Below are 18,795 nucleotides of genomic sequence, written 5' to 3'. Positions count from 1 at the left end.
TATTTAATGGTAGTTTTGACAGTTAGCATATTTTCAAATTTTTATTTTGATATAGGGTACCGGCTCCATTGTCGTCAGGTTTTACTTAGTATCGTCGGAGGGGTTAATGAAGTCATAGAGAACTAATCTTTTGCAGGAAGGTGCTCTGCGTTATGGAGAACCATTATGCCAGAAATTAACGATCTTAGACATCATTTACCCCCCTGACGATAATAGGTAAAATCAGACGAAAATAGAGCCGATACCCTATGTGGAATTTTTAATTTTTTTTTATTTTTTTTATTTGATTTTCAACATTTCTGACACTTTTGACATTTTTGATATTTTCGACATTCTAAACATTTTTAAATTATATTGAACAAATTTTTTTAAATTTTTTGGATCGATTTTGAGACATTTTTGAGATTTTTATATGATATTATATTTCAGAAATTTTGCAAAAGTTGTTTTTGAGACATTTCGGGGGAATTTTGGATGTTCCTTTCATTTTTGTTATTTGTGACATTTTTTACCTTCTTCTATGTAGTTTTTTCATTGCATTTTTACATTTCTTACATTTTGGACATCATTGCCATTTTTGACATTTTTGTATCATTTCAAAAACATCGTTTAAACATTTTCGAAATATTTTAGACACATTTCTGAAACAACTTGGAAACATATCTGAGACAATTTTTGAACATGATGAGACATTTTTTAAACATTTTCAAGTCATTTGTCAACACAAAAACATTTATGAGACATTTTCAGAACCTTATTTAGATATTTTTGAAACATTATTCAATGATATTTGAGACATTTTTTGGGATTATATTTTTTTATTACGTTGTCGAGACATTTTTGCAGCGCTTTTAAAATATTTGCGAGATTTTTCGAGATATGTTTCACATTTCTGGAATATTTTTGAAACATTTTTGCGACGCTGATTTACTTACTACGTTTATGAAACAGTTCTAAGATATTTTTGTTTTGGCAATTTTGACAATATTTGATTTTTGGACAATTTTGATACAGATATACTTTTTTAAAAACTTTCTTGAGACATTTGTGTGCCATTTCCAAAACATTTTAAAGGTATCTATTATTTTTTATTGTTAGACATTTTTGAATCATTTCTGATATGTTTCTGAGTCATCGTTTTAAACGTTTTTTGAAATACGTATTGCGTTTTTGAAACTATTTTAAGACGGTTTCATTTATTTTCGAATCATTTTTGTGATATTGCTGTGGTATTTCGAACATTAAAACAAATCAAAAACTCACCCAATGTCGAGATAGTTCGCACTCCATCATCCCCTATCCGAAGAATTTGCCAGACAGATATATTAGGTAAACAAACCAGGTCTCGATCACACTCACCACTTTTCCCCCAAGTGGGAATTTCCAGCAAAGGATGCTGTTCAGACAGCATCGTTTTATCGGAGAGTCACATGCTTTTTTCCAGTTTCCACCCCTTTGCTGCTACTGCTACTCACGGTACTCGTCCATTTTCTCTCGCGAGTGCCGCCCCGCCAAGTGAGCGGTTAGCAAATCAAGGTGGTGCTGTTTTCTGTTCCTGGATGACGGAATGCTTACTGCGATCGGTCCAGTCAGTCGATTTTCGTCGGCCGAGCTGAAAACGTTGTTCTTCTAACTTCACACTTACGCTCTTTAGCAAAAATCAAAAAACCAATCAGCATTTAAAAGAAATCAATTCAAGTTATAGCTAAAAGACAACAACTCAACTGCAAACACACATTGTAAAACGCGCTACCAGCAACCACGCAAAAAAAGAAGTAACTGCTTTCGCACTTCTATTGTTTTGATCTGACGAGATAGAAAAAAAAAACAGAAGAAGCTGTAAACAAATCCTCCGTCACTGCTTTTGTTTGGAAGTCATCAATCATTGTTCGGAATTGGACTATTCGTTTCCCCCTTGCTACGCCCTAAGGAGAGAGAGAGAGAGTGAGCTGCGGTCAGTCAACTGGTAGCCGGTCGGTCGGGTCGTGCGTGAAAAGTAAACCTCTCTTCGCCTGCTGTGGTCAATCGTCAGAAGACGAAGGAGAAAATAAAAATTCAGGGCGTACACAGAGCAGCCTTGAATAGTGTGCACAATTTCGCGGGAAATAAAGTGTGTGTGTGTGTGTGCAACTGTGACAACTGTCAAGCCACAAAAGTTGGAATTATAATTAGTAACAGTTTTGTGCAAAGTAGGCGGCGGTGTGTTTAACCCCGACTAACCAAGTACCAAGTCCGTGTTGGCGTGTGTGTGTTTTTCGGTACAGCTACCAGAAGACAGTTTAGTGTTAAACATCAACAGTTGAGAAAAAAAAGGTTGTTGAGATTTTTCCAACCGTACGAGGAGGGGAGCATTCCAGTGCAATGTAAGCTTTTTGGAACATTGTTTATTTGGAGCGTAGTTATTTTTTAATGGGATCAAAGGACGGTGAGCCAAGTGTAATGTGGTGTAGCTTGCAATTTTCCGACATTTGCGTCTGAGCTGAAAAAGAAACTGGTTTGCGGTGATTTATAATTGAAACTGAAAACTTACTCAAAACCGATTGATACAAATGCAATTTAGTTGGAATTCAACTTGTTCTATTGTAGCTGAAGTAAAAAAAACACTACAATTGTAATTGTGAAGTTGTATTACAAAACGAAACAAAAATATGACTTATCGACTCGTTGGCTGGTTTAATATTCGAAATTTTCGTCATTTCATCAAACATTTCCGACTCAGCGGCTTTCGTTTTTTGGTTTAGTCTATAACTTTCTGAAATAATGATTTTACTGGACTTCACAACTTTTCGAATAACTTATTGATTTTTTTACTGTTTCATTTTATCGAAATAATTTGACACTTTCAACATTTTTGATACCGGTTTTTGTAATTTTCGATTCTTTTGACATTATTTATACACTTTTAGGACATTATTGAGACGTTTTTGTATCGTTTTAAAGATATTTGAGGACCGTTTATGAAACATTTTTGTGACATTTTTGAAACAGCTTTGCGACATATTTGAGATATCTTAAAGATATTTCTCAGACGTTTTAAAGAAACGTTTGAAACAGTTGTGAGTTAGTTCAAGATAGTTTTTAATTGTATTTGAAATGTTTTTGAAACTGTTTTGAGATATTTTTGGATCATTCTTGAGACAGTTTTGGAACATATTCGAGACATTCCAAAGACCTTTTTTAATTAAAATACTTCTAAGACATTTATGAAACAATGTTGAGATATTGTTTAAACATTTTTAAAGCGTTTGAAATATTTTTGATGTTTTGAAACATATTCGTATACCTGAAATTGTGTTTTGGTAAAATTTTTGTGACATTTTTGAGACAGTTTAGGGAAACGATTAAACTGTATTTTTCGATATATTTTCTTCAAATTTTCATGTCTCTAATGTTTAAGAGACTATTTGAGACATTTTTGGGACATTTCTTAGACATTGTACGACCAAAAAGGTCAAGCATTTCTAAGAGAGTTTTGAGTCGTTTTTACGAAATATCTTTGAAACATTTTCAAGACTCTTTCAAAATATTTTTGCGATGACTTTTTAACATAATTTAGACCTTTTTCTTGAGAATATTTCGAGTCATTATTCAGATATTTTTGAACAATTTTTGAGTTTTATCTGAGACATTTTTTGGACATTTTTGTAACATTTTTGAAATATGTTTGAAACAGTTTAGAACTTGCAACATCTTCAAGATATTTTTGAGACAGTTTGTTACTCTTGAACATTTTTTCAAAATTGTTATTTATTCATATTACAATCCTAAAATATTTTTAAAGATTATATGACATTTTTTAAAAAATTTTAGAATATATCTCAATTTTTAAAACTAGTTTTTAAACACTTTTCGAGATATTTTTAAAATATTTCGAAAAATTTTTTAGAAACTTATTCAAACATTTTTGAGACATTTTTGACATTATTTAAGAGTCGTTTTGAATTATATTGAAAGATTCGTTAAGATATTTAAATTACGTGTATGAGACATTTTTTGAACTTTTTTGAGACAATTTTGAAACATTTCTGAGAGATTTTCAAACATATCTCAAACATTGTTGAAACATTTTTTCAATGTTATTAAAACATTTACAAAACATTTTTAAACCATTTTTGAGGCATTTTTACGACGTTTTTGACACATGTTTGAAATATTTATAATATATTTTTGCAACATTTCTGAAACATCAATGAAACATTACTAAAAAATTTTTGAGACACTTTCGAGATACTTTTTTGAACATTTTTGAGATATTATTGAAAGATTTCTGAAACATTTTCGAAAGTATTTTGTATTCTTCAACATTTCTGGAGCATCAATGAAATATTATAGAAATATTTTTGAAAAATTTTTGCCACGTTTTTGTAACACTTCTGAGATATTTAATTTACACTTTTCAAACATTTTTAAGAAATTTATGGTTCGTTGATTTTCATACCCCCTCCAAAATTTTAAATTTCGAGCAAACATCACAGTTACGTAACTGTCTACAAACCCCCTCCCACCCTCTCCACTACGTAACAATAAGTAACGCACACTCAACCCCCTTTCCCCCCCCCCTTCATGCGTTACGTAATTTGTGTACGACGTCATATTTCTTTGACATTTTTGAAAAATTCTTCAAACATTTTCAAGGTATTTTTGAAACCTTTCTGAAACAATTTTCGAGTCATTGATTTTCTTGCTAGGTTTTTGAAACATTTCTAAAAAATTTATGACCATTTCTTAAACCTTTTTGAGAACATTTTTGCGACGTTTTTGAAACAATCTTTCATGTAAATTGTTGAGAATTATTCTGGAGACATTTTGTTAACATTATTCTAAATTCGTTAGAATATTATTTTAATGACATTTTTGAGAGAATTTTGAACCATGCTAAGACATTTTTAAAACATTTTTAAAACTTTTCTGGAACATTCTCAAAATATTTTGAGATATTTTTGAAACACTTTTGAGATATTTTCGAAACATTTGTGAAACATTTTCTAAACATATCAAACGTACGTTTTTGGAACATTTTTAAAACACTTCTGAGACATTTATGATACATTTTAGAGATATGTATTATTTAAACGTTTTTGAGATATATTTTTGTAACATTCCCTGGAACATTTTTGAAACATCAAACCAAATTTTAGAGGCAATTTTGCCACGTTTATGGGATACTTTTGATACATTTTTAAAATAGTTTAGAATTGCTTTGGAGCCATTTTGCGAACCATAATTTAAATTTGTTGAAATATTTTTTTGGACATTTAAGCGTTATTGAGATATTTTCGAAATACTTTTGAAACATGTCTGAAACAGCAATGAAACATAATTAAAATATTTTAGACATTTTCAGCACGTTTTTAAGACACTTTCGAGATAGTTTTTTGAACATTTTCAAGATATCATTGAAATATCTCTAAAACTTTTGAAACATTTCTTAAGCATTCATGAAATAGTATTGAAATATTTTGAAACATTTTCGTTACATTTTTGAAACACTTTTGAGACATTTTATATTATTTTAAAGTCAATGTGGAGACATTTTTTTTTAATTTATTAAGATATTTAATTTATTTTTTGAAACTTTTTTGAGGTATTTTTGAAACATTTCTGGAACATTTTTTAAATAATTTTGAGACATTTTTGGTTCGCTGATTTTCTTAGTCGGCATTTAAAACATTTCTGGAACATATTTTCCCATTTCTGAAACCTTTTGGAAAGTATTTTCAAATAATTTTTGAGACAGTATTGCGACGTTTTTGAAACATACATAAAATATTTTTGGGAAATTTTTATAACATTTTGATTTATTTTGAAGTCATTCTGTTTTTTTTTAATTTGTTCCAATATTTTAGAAACATTTAAGGAACATTTTAAAAACACTTTTGAGACATTTATGAAATATTTTCGAGATATTTCTCAAAACTTTTCGAGGTATTTTGAAACAGTTTTTAGTTTTCGAGAACCATAATCCAAATTTGTTGAAATATTTGAATTACGTTTTGGGACGTGTTTTAAATGTATTGAAACCATTTTGAAACGTTTGGAAGTTATTGTTTATTGAAAATATTTTGAAGACATTTGCGATACAATACTGAAACATTTTTTAAAAAATTCAGAAATGTGTTTTCAAACATTTTTGAGAACTTTTTGAAACTTATCTGGAAACATACATGAAACATTTCTGGAAAATTTTCTAAACATTCTTGAAAACATTTTTGAGACATTTTTGAGTCCTTTCATTATTCATGATATCTTCATAAATTATTTATGATATCTTCTGAATATATTTTAAACGTTCCTGAAACACTGCGAGAACATTTTTGAGTGAATTTTGGTTGAATTTGTTGAAATATTTGACATTTGGAGACTGTTCTGACTGTTGAACATTATTGAGACTGTTCTAAGTTATTTCAAAAACAAATATTGAAATATTTTTAAACCAATTTGAGACATTTTTGAAACTTCTCTGAAACATTCCCGAGGAGTTGTTAAACGAAAACTATCTCAATTATTAGATTCAAAATAAAAATACCCTGGTTTTAAACATTTTTGGAACATTATTAAAACACTCTTGTAACATATATAAGATTTCTTCTGAACCTTTTTGCTATATTTTTTAGCATTTCTGAATCATTGCTGGAACATTTTTGAGACTGTTCTGAGTTATTTTGGAAACAATATTTTAATTTGTTGAAATATTTTAATTACGTTTTTGAGACATTTTTGAAACGTTATCAACATATTTTTTCAATATTTCCAAAAACATTTCTAAACATTTTTAAACCACTTCTGGTACATTTTCAAGAAATTGTTGAACGAGTTTGAGATAGTTGAATTATTTTATTCTAAAAAAATCCCCTAGTTTATAAACATTTTTAGAACATTGTTGAAACATTCTTGAAAAATATTTAAGATTTCTTCTAAACTTTTTTTATAAATTTTTTAACATTTCTGAAACTTCGCTGAAGCATATTTGAAACAATTTTGAGACAGCTTTGATAAGGGAAACATTATTTTAATATGGTAATTTATAATAATTACGATTTTGAGACATCTCTTGAACGTTATTGAGACATTTTTGAAACATTTTTAAGACATTCTGAAAACATATCTGCAACATTTTGGAAACATTCTTGGAACCTTATTGAAAATATTTTTGAGACATTTCTGCGACGTTCTTGACACATTCATGAGATATTTTTGGAACGGTTTCGACCAGTTTTGAGATATTTTGCAGTCAACCTGGATTTTTTTTTTAAATTTGTTGCAATATATTAAGTACGTATGTTTTTGAGACATTTTCAAAACACGTTTCAAAAATCTTTCCAACATTTTCGAGATATTTTCTAACCGTTTTAGAGAACATTTTGGAACATTTTTGAAATATTATTGAAATATTTTTTAAACGTTTTTGCAACATTTTTGAGATAATTTTGAATTATTCTGGGAACATTTTGTAAACATTATTTTAAATTCGTTGAACTATTTTAATTACATTTTTGAGATATTTTTAAACATTGTCAAGACACTTTTGAAACATTTTTAAAACTTTTCTGGTACATTCTCAAAACATTTTGTGATATTTTAGAAACACTTTTGAGATATTTTCGAAACATTTTCGAAACACCGCTGAAGCATTTTTGAAACAATTTTGAGACAGCTTTGATAAGGGAAACTTTATTTTAATATGGTAATATATATTAATTACGATTTTGAGACATCTTTTGAACGTTATTGAGACATTTTTGAAACATTTTTAAGACATTCTGAAAACATATCTGCAACATTTTGGAAACATTCTTGGAACCTTATTGAAAATATTTTTGAGACATTTCTGCGACGTTTTTGACACATTCATGAGATAGTTTTGAAACGGTTTCGGCCAGTTTTGAGATATTTTGCAGTCATCCTGGATTTTACTATAAATTTGTTGCAATAAATTAAGTACATATGTTTTTGAAACATTTTCAAAAATCTTTCAAACATTTTCGAGATATTTTCTGACCGTTTTCGAGATATTATTTAAACTTGCCTGTAACATTCCTGAAACATTTATGGAACATTTTTGAAATATTATTGAAATATTTTTGAAACGTTTTTGCAACATTTTTGAGATAATTTTGAATTATTCTGGAGACATTTTGTAAACATTATTCTTAATTCGTTGAAATATCTTAATTATAATTTTGAGTTATTTTTAAACATTGTTAAAACATTTTTGAAACATTTTTAAAACTTTTCTGGAACATTCTCAAAACAATTTGAGATATTATAGAAACACTTTTGACATATTTTCGAAACTTTTTTTAAACATTTTTGAAACATGTTTGAAACATATACGTATGTTTCATCTTCTAAATATGTTTAAAAGATTTTTTAAACATTTTAAAAACATTGCTGGAACATTTTTGAAACAGTTTTGAATTATTGAAAAGTCAGTTTGGAAACATTATTTCGTTTTTGACACTTCTTTTGAACATAATTGAGACATTTTTGAGATATTTTTTAAACATTTTGGAAACATATCTGGAACATTATTTAAACATTCATGAAAACATCTTTGAAACATTTTTGAGACATTTCTGCCATGCTTTTGAGACATTTTCGGGGTAGTTTTGAGTTATTTCAAAGTCATGTAGGATTTATTTTGAAATTTTTTGCAATATTTGAAGCATGTTTTTGAAATATTTTTAAAACAATTTTGAGACATTTTATAAACATTCTCGAGATAAATTTTGAACATTTTTGAGATATTATTAGAATATTTCTGAAACATTTTTTAAACATTCTCGGAACATTTTTCAAACATTAACATATTTCTAAGATATTTATGCAACATTTTTGAGATATTTTTGATTCATTCTGAAGCCATTTTGAACATTATTTCATATTTGTTAAAATATTTTGATTACAGACGTCTTTTTAACATTGCTAAGACATTATTGAAATATTTTTGAGACATTTTAAAACGTTTCTGGATCATTTTTAGAACATTTAAATTTATTTTTACAATACTTTTGAGATATTTCTAAAACAGTTTTGGAACATCATTGAAACATTTTTGAAACTTATTTATAAAAATTTCTAAACATTTTTGAAATATGTTTTAAAAATTTCTGGAACAATTTTGAAACATTTTTGTGTGACAGTTTTGAATCATTTTGTAGTCAATTTTGAAACATTATTTTAAATTTGTTGAATCATAATGATTACGGTTTTTAAACATTTTTTAAACGTTATTCAGATATTTTCGAAAAATGTTTGAGATATTTCAAACATGTTTGAGACATACTTGAAACATATCTGGTACATTTTTGAATTTCTTTGAACCTTATTCAAAACATTTTTGAAACATTTTTGGGACATTCATGAATTAGTTTTCATACGTTTTCGGAACTGTTTCGAGTTATTTCAGAGTCATGTTGATTTTTTTTCTAATTTGTTGCAATAGTTTAGGTGTGCTTTAGATATTATTGGAACATTTTCTAGACATTTATGCAACGTTTTTGAGACATTATTGATGTATTTTTGAGAAATTTATGCAACGTTTCTTTATTCTTAAGTCATTGTGGAAATATTATTTTAAATTTGTAGAAATATTTTAATTCTGTTTCTGAGGCTTTTTTCAAACGTTATCGAAACAATTTTGAAGCATTTTTAAACACACCTGGAACAATTTTGAAACTTGTTTTTAACTATTTTTAAAAACATTTTTGTCGCGCTTTTGAAATATTTTGAAACATCATTGAAATAGCTTTTAGTTATTCTGGAGCCACTTTGGACACATTATTTTAAATTCGTGAAATATTTTATTTACGTTTTTAAAACATTATAAAAAGATATTTAGACCTTTTCGAAATATTTTTGAGATGTTTTCAAACATTTTTGAATCATTGCTGGCAAACATTTTTGAAACAACAATGAATATTTAATAACCCAAACATTTAACATTTTTGAAACATCATTGTAACATGCTTGAAACATTTTCAAGATTCAATTAAACATTTTTGTTATGATATTTATAAATTTTTTAAACAGTGCTTAAACATTTTACATTTTACTTGCTTAAACAGTTCTGAATAATTTTAGAGTCATTTTGGAAACATTGCTTTAAATTTTTTGAGACATCTCTCAAACATTTTTGAAACATTTCTCCGATATTTTTATACAATTTTGAGACCTCGAGATCTTGAAACATATCTGTAACATTTTTCAGACATTTTTGGAACCTTATTAAAACATTTTTGGAACATTTCTGCTACGTTTTTGAGACATTCATGAGATGGCTTTGAGACGTTTTCGGGACTGTTTTGAGTTATTTCATAGTCATGTTTTTTTAATTTTTTTTGTGGTCCCCGTGGTTCTGTGGTTAGCGATGTCGGTCGGCTAGCTCTCCCACACGGTTCGATTCCCGATCGAGTCGAGGATCTTTTCGAGCTGGAAATTTTCTCGACTCAGCACTGGGGCACGGTGTATCGTTGTACGTATCCTACACATGCAAAATGTGCCAAAAACAATATCGATAACGAATTCTCTCAACTAATCTAGTTGATCGAGATCGCTATTAGCCCCAAGGCTAAGCGTGCAATATTGTTTGTATTGTTTTTTTAATTTGTTTGTTTGTGAAACAATTGTGAAACACTTTTAAAACATTTTTCGAACATTTTCGAGATATTTTTTAAACATGTTTCAAAATATTATTGAAACATTTCAAAAACATTCTTGAAACACTATTGATGTATTTCTGAGACGTTTTCGAGACATTATTGTTGTATTTTTGAGACATTTAAGTAACGTTTTTGAGACATTTTTGAGATAGTTTATAATTATGCTGGAGTCATTTTGGAAACATTATTCTAAATTTGTTGAAATATTTTAATTACATTTTGGAAACATCTTTGAACGTTATTGAGACATTTTCGAAATATTTTCGAGATATTTTTGAATAATGTTGAGGCTTTTTTTAAACATTCTGGAACTGCTTGAAACGTTTTTGAGATATGTTCAAAACGTTTTTGAACATTATTGAAACATTCTTGAAACATGTATAAAAAAATTTTAATATATTTTTAAACTTTTCTGAAACACCGCTGAAACATTTTCGAAACATTATTGCGACATTTTAACTTCATTTTTGAGACAGATTAAAACATTTTTGTGACATTCAGAGACATTTTCTGAAACAGTTTCAAGACATATCTGAGACATTTTGCAACAGCCTTAGTAGATTATTTCTTCATTTATTTCCACTACTTTTGAAGTGGAATTAAATGGAAACAGAGCCTATTCTCAATATTTGGTTTTGATACGGTTTTGCAACATATTTGAGATATCTTCGAAATAGAAAGTTGTTTTGGGGTCATTTCCAAAACTTTTTTTAAAATTTGTTGAGATATTTCATTCAGACATTTTTCAAAATTTTTTTAGACATATATATTATAGTTGAAACATTTCTGGAACGTTTTTGAAACAATTCCAAATCATTTTTGAGACATTTTCGCGTCAATGGTTTTTTTTACTGTGTTTTTGAGACATTTTTCAAATATTTTTAAGATAGTTTTGAAACATTTCTAGAACCTTTTTGATTCTTTTTCAAAAATATTTTTGAAAAATTTTTGCGACGTTTTTGACATGTTTATGAGATATATTGAAATAGGTTTTAATTACTTTAGAGTTTTCTTCCATTTTTTTTGTATATATAATTTTTATTCATTTCTGGAAAATCTTTGAAACAATTTTCGGGGTATTTTTTGTACGGGGTATTTTTTTATATTTTTGAGTTTTTTTTTCGAACATTTTTGGATCAAATTTGTGAACAACTCCTGGAACATTTTCGGACATTTTCGATGTATTTTTGAACCATTTATGTAACGTTTTTAAGACATTTTTGAGATAGTTTTGATTCATACTTTAGAATAATTTTGTAAACATAATTTTAAATTTGTTAAAATATTTTGATTACATTTTTGAGACATCTTTAAACGTGATTGAGATATTTTTGCAACATTTTTGAGATATCTTTCAACGATTTCGAGACATTTTCAAAACCTTTCTTCAACATTTTTGAGACATGTTTCAAGAAAGTTTTTGGAAACATTTTTGGAGCATTACTGGAACACTCCTGAAACATATCTAAGATTTTCATGATACAAATTTAAAACTTTTCTGAAATATCGCTGGAACATTTTTGGAACATTATTTAGACATTTTAGCCACGTTTTTGAGACAGTTTTTTAACGTTTTTGTGACATTTAAGGACATTTTCTGTAACATTTTTCTGACATTTTTGCACCTTTATTAGTAGAATGGAATTTAATATTGAGAACAAGCTATTTCTCCATTAAATTCTACTACTTTTGAGTAGAATTAAATGGAAACATAGTCTATTAATATTTAGTTTTGATACGGTTTTGCAACATATTTTAGTTATCTCTAAAATTGGAAGTTGCTTAGGGGTCATTTCGGAAAGTTTTCTGTAATTTGTTAAGATATTTCAATTACATTTTAAAGATATTTATTAAAATTTTTGATACATAAATAGTTGAAACATTTCTTGAACGTTTGTAACGTTTGTAACAATTTCAAATCATTTTTAAGACATTTTCGCGTCAATGATATTTTCACTGTGGTTTCGAGACATTTTTCAAATATTATTTTGAATATACTTTTTTCAACATTATTTTGAATATATTTGAGTATTTTTTATATTTTCAAATATTTTTCATATTTTTATTTTGTTTTTGAATCATTTCTAGAGCAAATTTTTGAGACATTTATAAGATATTTTGCCTCCCCAGCTGGTCTCGAGGTACGATGCTGGTATAACAAGCCAATCGTCGTAGGTCCTGACTCGGGAGAGACTGTTAGTGTCAGTAGGATCGTAGCGCTAGCCCCGCATTTGTCCTGTACACTTAACGGTTGGCTGCGAAGTCTGTGTATAGTAAACAGAAGGTCAAGTTCCGAATCGGAATGTAGCACCAAGGCTTTGCTTTGCTATAAGATATTTTAGAAACAGTTTTGAGCTATTTCGAAAACATTTTCTGCAAATCTATATAAATATTTCAATAAGGTTTTTCAGACACTTTTTGAACATTTTTGAAATATTTACACATTTATACATTTTTGTCACGTTTTTGAACCATTCTGAGTGATATTTCAACTTGAGAAAATATTTTAATTTCATTTTTAGATATTTCTTAAGCATATTTGCAACATTTTTGGGACATTTTTCGCGACGTTCGAGACAGTTTTGAGTTATTTTATAATCGTTTTGGAAACATTTTAAAAAAAATTGAGATATTCTAATGACGTTTTGAGACGTTTATTCAATTTTTTTTAAACATATTGAAGCATGTTTTGATATGTTCAACATCCGGACATTTATGCCTTGTTCGACATTTTGATGTTACCAAGACATTTTTGATATTTGGTGGCATTTTTTACAGTTACTACATATTTGAATTTTCATTTCCACATTTTTCTATACATGAAAGTATTTTCATTATTAATGTTTTGTTAATTTGACATTTTTGACATTCCTGAGACCATTATAACATACTTGCCAGAACTTCATCATCAAACATCATCCGCATCACAATTGAAATTCTAATTGTAATAACAAAGCTCGTCGGTCGCACGCTAACCAGTTAATCTTTTGCCAACCTGCCGTCGTCAGTCGGTTGGGTTGGGTTGGCCTGCCGAGGCAAGTTTGACTGCCAATCAAATCACGCAATCGGAAAATTGGAAACTCACTCCACAAAAACACAACAGCAGCGGTCACTTTGATCCTTCATCCGGCTCTACCCGCCTTACACATCCAGCAAGCCAGATGAATCAGAAATCAAAAACAGCAGACGGGGTCGAAGTGAATATCAATATCAACAGACAGTCACGAATCGAGTCGAACCCGCGTGGGAGGGGGAAAGGGTACCGAGGGGAAACACTTGAAAACAAGGGTGGGGATTTCTGTGAAAAAGCGAACCGAGTTTCAAATTGCGATTTTATCGAAATATAATATCCAATCGAATAGCGAGCGGGAATGGGACTTTGGTATGAAACTATGCATTCGAGTTGCGACGACTCGATTATTCGGAGACGTTCGTTTCATGAATTCAGCTGAATTAAGCACTCTTCCATTAGAATGCCCGTCAATTAAGACGTTGCTTGGAGAGATTCCAAGAACCGGCTTTGCAAAGTTGAATTTCGTCGATAATCGTAAAAAACATTCCATTCCCGGGCAGGTTTTTCCTCTTGAAGCACTTCAACTGAGTTCGGATTTTACCAGCTGTATCGCGTCGTGATGTGTGCGGTATTAGGGAATAACATTTTTCATAGGTTGTCGTCTTGAGGTCCATGAAAAACGAATCGATGATGTTTCGCTCTTATCTACATTCGACACCCGTTGCTGCTGCCATACACATTGGGAGTGGCCTTCCACGCCTGGCCAGGACAGATAGAGAGTGCTAATGAGCATCAATTTCCATTCAGTAGGTATTTACTTTTGTCGCCATGCTGCGCTGCCTCCGACGCGACAACGGTTGTTTCGGCAGAAAATCCACTTATCGTCACCACAACGACGAAAAGTTTTCCTGCTCCAGCGGAATTGCCCACAGAAAGTACTTTCAGTGCCTTCAAAGAACTTACCTTCGAGTGGAAGAAACCCTGGTTAATATATTTATGAAGAGCTCGTCTCCGGCAAGCCGTAAATGATTTTTCCTTCAAACTACTTTCGAAGAAAATGTGTGTGCGTGTGTGTGTGTGTGGACGTTTTTTGTAAGCGAGCTCATTTTTCCTCTATTACTAACGCACAGTGATACTCACGACTTGGGTATGTTTATGCTAATTCGCGTACCATTAATGTAAACAGGCTCTTCTCTCCTTCACCGCACCTCATTTACCGTTCTCCCGATTGATGCCACGAATGGCTATGAAAATGAGCAAGATTTTCATCAGAGAACGGTTTTCCTTTTTTTTATCTTTCTGTTGCTGTTGCTGCTGGAAGTACCCTCGATATTCGCGGTGTTCTGTATTATGTTTCTATATGTTTATTTACATAGCATTTTAAGCTAATCTGCTTTGAATATTACGACGTCGAGGGCAATAAACGCGGCTCGAAATCGATGAACGAATGATGAAAGGTCCCATTTAGGTCGTTCGACTGAAGCCGTTTGTGGTACACATTTATTTGTTCGCCCAATGATTTGCTTTAATATAAAATATTTTTTCTTTTTTTATCACGGTACGGAACCGATTTAGCCTCGTGGTGCTCTATTTTATAATCCAAGCATATCATCACATCAATCATAATAATTAATGCCATATACTTGAATCAGAAACGAGATGTGTATCCGTTTCATCTCCAATATCGAAATAATTGCAATCCTTCCGACTGCTCTTTATAGATTAGTGCATACAGCTTGCACGCGAACGAACCTCGTTGCAATTGCATCCGGGTGTGCTTTTTTCTCTCTCTTTCTCGTCAACTGCCTTCCGAGGTGGTTATGCTGACGTTGTCGACCATCCATCCATCCATCCACCCATCGAGCTATCTGATCCGGTTTCCGTTGCTTCGGTCGTTCGACGTCCGCGTTCCGCTTCAATCGGATATAGAGACACAGGAAATCGATACACGGAAAAGCATCGCGGGAATTTAGTAGAAAAAAACTACACCGTTTCCGTTTGTCAGATCCTTTTTTGTTCGAGGGAATCTACTTTTTTTTTCTTCTCATTGCAAATCCCGACTCACCTTCGAGGAGAAAGTTCCGTTCTCTGTCGCAGTTTAGCTGTGATCGCCTTGAAATCGTCCACCTGCTTACCGTCCTGGCTGTATCGATATAATTACCACGGGTAATCCCATGGCAAGGTCCGTCCTTTTTTGTTTTCTGCTTCACCCGTTAGAGGACTTCAGTATGACAGTCCGGTAGTAGAAGTTATTTCTATTTCACTATCTATTACAAATTTTTATCTCTCATTTGTTGCTCCATGATTGGTTTTGTAGAAAAAAGCAAATGCAAAGAAATGTGAGTCGACAATTGGTCGAAAACAAAAACAGGTATAGCTGAGTTAGTGAAAATGGGCCAATAATAATGCCAGCAAAATATTCTAATCCAAACAATTCGCGTTACTGGTTCAGAACGAAAAGGTATAAGAAATAATTTAATCCGGGAATGCAGTGCAAAGCCAAGTCCAAGTTATTATGTCTTTGAATTTGGTTATTGAAGTAAATTCTAAAAATTGAATGAATTATATGAACAATTCTGTGTCCTGTTTCTATTTTCTATTTTCTATTTTCTATTTTCTATTTTCTATTTTCTATTTTCTATTTTCTATTTTCTTTTTTCTATTTTCTATTTTCTATTTGCTATTTTTTATTTTCTATTTTCTATTTTCTATTTTCTATTTTCTATTTTCAATTTTCAATTTTAAATTTTCAATTTTCATTTTTCTATTTTCAATTTAAAATTTTCAATTTTCAATTTTCAATTTTCAATTTTCAATTTTCAATTTTCGATTTTCAATTTTCAATTTTCTATTTTCTATTTTCTATTTTCTTTTTTCTAATTTCTAATTTCTAATTTCTATTTCCTATTTTCTATTTTCTATTTTCTATTTTCTATTTTCAATTTTCAATTTTCAATTTTCAATTTTCAATTTTCAATTTTCAATTTTCAATTTTCAATTTTCAATTTTCAATTTTCAATTTTCAATTTTCAATTTTCAATTTTCAATTTTCAATTTTTTATTTTCTATTTTCTATTTTCTATTTGCTATTTTCTATTTTCTATTTTCTATTTTCTATTTTCTATTTTCTATTTTCTATTTTCTATTTTCTATTTTTTATTTTTTATTTTCTATTTTCCATTTTCTATTTTCTATTTTCTATTTTCTATTTTCTATTTTCTATTTTCTATTTTCTATTTTCTATTTTCTATTTTCTATTCTCTATTTTCTATTTTCTATTTTCTATTTTCTATTTTCTATTTTCTATTTTCTATTTTCTATTTTCTATTTTCTATTTTCTATTTTCTATTTTCTATTTTCTATTTTCTATTTTCTATTTTCTATTTTCTATTTTCTATTTTCTATTTTCTATTTTCTATTTTCTATTTTCTATTTTCTATTTTCTATTTTCTATTTTCTATTTTCTATTTTCTATTTTCTATTTTCTATTTTCTATTTTCTATTTTCTATTTTCTATTTTCTATTTTCTATTTTCTATTTTCTATTTTCTATTCTCTATTTTCTATTTTCTATTTTCTATTTTCTATTTTCTATTTTCTATTTTCTATTTTCAATTTTCAATTTTCAATTTTCAATTTTCAATTTTCAATTTTCAATTTTCAATTTTCAATTTTCAATTTTCAATTTTCAATTTTCAATTTTCAATTTTCAATTTTCAATTTTCAATTTTCAATTTTCAATTTTCAATTTTCAATTTTCAATTTTCAATTTTCAATTTTCAATTTTCAATTTTCAATTTTCAATTTTCAATTTTCAATTTTCAATTTTCAATTTTCAATTTTCAATTTTCAATTTTCAATTTTCAATTTTCAATTTTCAATTTTCAATTTTCTATTTTCTATTTTCTATTTTCTATTTTCTATTTTCTATTTTCTATTTTCTATTTTCTATTTTCTATTTTCTATTTTCTATTTTCTATTTTCTATTTTCTATTTTCTATTTTCTATTTTCTATTTTCTATTTTCTATTTTCTATTTTCTATTTTCAATTTTCAATTTTCAATTTTCAATTTTCAATTTTCAATTTTCAATTTTCAATTTTCAATTTTCAATTTTCAATTTTCAATTTTCAATTTTCAATTTTCAATTTTCAATTTTCAATTTTCAATTTTCAATTTTCAATTTTCAATTTTCAATTTTCAATTTTCAATTTTCAATTTTCAATTTTCAATTTTCAATTTTCAATTTTCAATTTTCAATTTTCAATTTTCAATTTTCAATTTTCAATTTTCAATTTTCAATTTTCAATTTTCAATTTTCAATTTTCAATTTTCAATTTTCAATTTTCAATTTTCAATTTTCAATTTTCAATTTTCAATTTTCAATTTTCAATTTTCAATTTTCAATTTTCAATTTTCAATTTTCAATTTTCAATTTTCAATTTTCAATTTTCAATTTTCAATTTTCAATTTTCAATTTTCAATTTTCAATTTTCAATTTTCAATTTTCAATTTTCAATTTTCAATTTTCAATTTTCAATTTTCAATTTTCAATTTTCAATTTTCAATTTTCAATTTTCAATTTTCAATTTTCAATTTTCAATTTTCAATTTTCAATTTTCAATTTTCAATTTTCAATTTTCAATTTTCAATTTTCAATTTTCAATTTTCTATTTTCTATTTTCTATTTTCTATTTTCTATTTTCTATTTTCTATTTTCTATTTTCTATTTTCTATTTTCTATTTTCTATTTTCTATTTTCTATTTTCTATTTTCTATTTTCTATTTTCTATTTTCTATTTTCTATTTTCTATTTTCTATTTTCTATTTTCTATTTTCTATTTTCTATTTTCTATTTTCTATTTTCTATTTTCTATTTTCTATTTTCTATTTTCTATTTTCTATTTTCTATTTTCTATTTTCTATTTTCTATTTTCTATTTTCTATTTTCTATTTTCTATTTTCTATTTTCTATTTTCTATTTTCTATTTTCTATTTTCTATTTTCTATTTTCTATTTTCTATTTTCTATTTTCTATTTTCTATTTTCTATTTTCTATTTTCTATTTTCTATTTTCTATTTTCTATTTTCTATTTTCTATTTTCTATTTTCTATTTTCTATT

The 18,795-nt window shown here is 28.2% G+C and overlaps 2 protein-coding genes across 20 annotated transcripts in view; both read left to right on the top strand.

The window, feature by feature from the left end:
- The window catches only part of LOC129718145 (cubilin), a 339,048-nt gene that overhangs the window by 127,248 nt on the left and 193,005 nt on the right, over positions 1-18,795 (top strand). The gene's annotated exons all lie outside the window — the stretch shown is intronic.
- The window catches only part of LOC129719433 (uncharacterized), a 59,392-nt gene continuing 42,195 nt past the window's right edge, over positions 1,599-18,795 (top strand). The window contains exon 1 of the mRNA XM_055670785.1: positions 1,599-2,363. The gene's annotated coding sequence lies outside the window, so the exon portion shown is untranslated. The remainder of the gene's footprint in view (positions 2,364-18,795) is intronic.

This window comes from Wyeomyia smithii, chromosome 1 (assembly GCF_029784165.1).
Source record: "Wyeomyia smithii strain HCP4-BCI-WySm-NY-G18 chromosome 1, ASM2978416v1, whole genome shotgun sequence".
Taxonomy (NCBI): Eukaryota; Metazoa; Arthropoda; class Insecta; order Diptera; family Culicidae; genus Wyeomyia; species Wyeomyia smithii.
Note: the sequence above shows the minus strand (reverse complement) of the source record. Positions and strands in the feature narration are given on the sequence as shown.